Below are 2,478 nucleotides of genomic sequence, written 5' to 3'. Positions count from 1 at the left end.
TAGATGATGAAAATAAATTCTGCTCTAACAAATTAAAATGAGAGGTAGCAGTAAAGCTAAAGGTAAAGGTAAAGGCCCTCCCGTTGTTCGTCGATTTGCTCGAGTGGGCCCAGTAATGTCTCCATTGGAAACTTTGCTGTTACTGTGGTTGGCATATCGAATACGTCGCGGGGAGCTTGCCAGGCTCTGCCGTGCGGGTGAGATACTCTCGGTAGCTTGCCGGGCTCTCCGGGAGGGGCGGAGGGATCGAACTCAGGTCGGCCATGTTGGCTGCGTGCAAGGCAAACGCCCTACCGCTAGAGAGGTAGCAGTATGAATGTGCAATTTGAATACTAAGATGTAGAAATAAAATTATACTTGGTGATAAGAAGATGTAGATAAATAGACTTTTGAAACTTTTACTACTGGAATTTGGCAGCAAACTCAGAATAATGAACAAAACTAGCTACATTTTCATATGCGTTTTTTTTCATCAAACTCAATAAAAGTAGGGTCTTAGAAAAAAGGCTCAGTCCGGGCTATGACAGAAAATGTAGACCCTGAAATCAGAGAATCTTTTGCTATATAGGACAATGAATTGCAAAATACAATAATTAGTATGTCAAAAGAATGTTGGCGCCAACTGGCTCTCTCGATAGGTAAACGTTAGGCAACTTTATGAAAAGGATCAATGTGTAACAGTCTTAAAATAAGAGCTAACACAACTCCTATTAATGTAAATGAATGCATAAGTAAAAATCATTATTTTTAAATAACCATAGAAATTAATGATGTAGGCATCAGAAACTTTGAAAACTTTAAAATATTTGTAAAACATTCTATAAATTGATATAACTCAAAAAGTAAATATGGTAATATTATAGCAGATGAATTGCAAAAAAATAACCAAGTCACTCATATTATCAATATCATATCTAATAGTTGTTGATCCACTTCAAGCTTCCATTTGAAAGCATAGTGTTTATAACTTAATACATTATGTTCTTTACATTTTGCATCTATAATTATCTCATGCTTTAAAAGTTACTCAATGTATCACTAAACTCATTTTATGTAAGTTTAATTAAAAATTTGAAGTAAAAAAATTTGACATATCAATTATATAGTGATAAGGGAAACCATATTTAAGGGTTCATTACATTTTATAGCTAACTTTATTTTTGAAAAAATTGATTTTTTCATAAAAACTTTTTAAACCACAGATAAGAAATTAGTTTTTATTTGTGTTATTAAACTCTCTGCCTGAATTTCCCGTTTATTTCATCAAGCCATGTACTATGCTGCTCTTTGGCAGTTATATTTGAACATATATTTTATTAACTACCCCCTAAGACTATATTGAGTTGGTAGTGAATGCACAGTAGTGAACATAGAGATGACACTGTTGACAATCAAAATTTTGGAGAATAAATAGTATACTTATTTATATAAGTATATAATTATTTATTTCTCAAATAGTATATTGAGAATACAATCTCATTATGGCACAAAACTAAAATAATAGGCAGGCCATCCCACATATTATCACACTGATTTCCATTATCTGATTCTGGTGACCAAGTCAGCAAGAAACAAATACAAACCCTCAATGTACAAGTGAAAAACTGAGGGACATGTATTCAAACTAAAGAGAAGAGCAATAACTGAAAGAGTCATAAAACATGCATTACTCTTAAAATTTAATTGTTTTATATAACAGCTTTTTTATATAACAGATTCCACTGTTCTTCCTGCATTAACATATGCCTCAGAGACCTGGGCCCTATGCAAACAAGATGAGAACGCTATTCAGGTCTCCCAAAGAAGAATAGAAAGAGCTATGCTTGGAATATCACGTTTCACTCAAATGAGAGAAAGAATCCGGAGTTCCCACATCCGTCGACAATCAAGAATCAGGGACGCTGTCTCATTTGCCAAGGTGTCGAAAATCAGATGGGCTGGTCACGTAATGAGATTTAAAGACGACCGCTGGACTAGAGCTGTTACTGACTGGATTCCACAGGATGTCAAAAGACCGCGTGGCCGCCCACCTACCAGATGGTCAGACTTCTTCGTCAAGATCATGAACGATCGTTTTGAGGCCCTTCATGTTCCCGGAGCGAACAGATGCCATTGGGCTACACTAGCACGCGACAGGGACAAATGGAGACGTTACTGGCGCCCGCTCGAGCAAATCGACGACTAACGGGAAGTTAAGTGATTAAGTGAATAAGTGATATAACAGCTTACATCACTATATTTTTGAGTTGTGATTTCATGTCTCCTCAAGATATCTCTTACCATACCACAACCACCACTAGCATATCAATGTCCCTTCCTGGATGCCTACCAGATTCCTCCCTGCATCCCCTCTGCTAAACATTGTTCTGTATTCTGAATCTCAAGACTCTACACATTTATTTGAGGGACCTGGGAATGTGGTAATAATTGTAGAGTACATTTCTTGGGTGTCTGAGATCCTGGGTTAATCCTGGGCAT

The sequence above is a fragment of the Sorex fumeus genome, unplaced genomic scaffold (assembly GCF_029834395.1).
Source record: "Sorex fumeus unplaced genomic scaffold, SorFum_2.1 ptg000044l, whole genome shotgun sequence".
NCBI lineage: Eukaryota > Metazoa > Chordata > Mammalia > Eulipotyphla > Soricidae > Sorex > Sorex fumeus.
Note: the sequence above shows the minus strand (reverse complement) of the source record.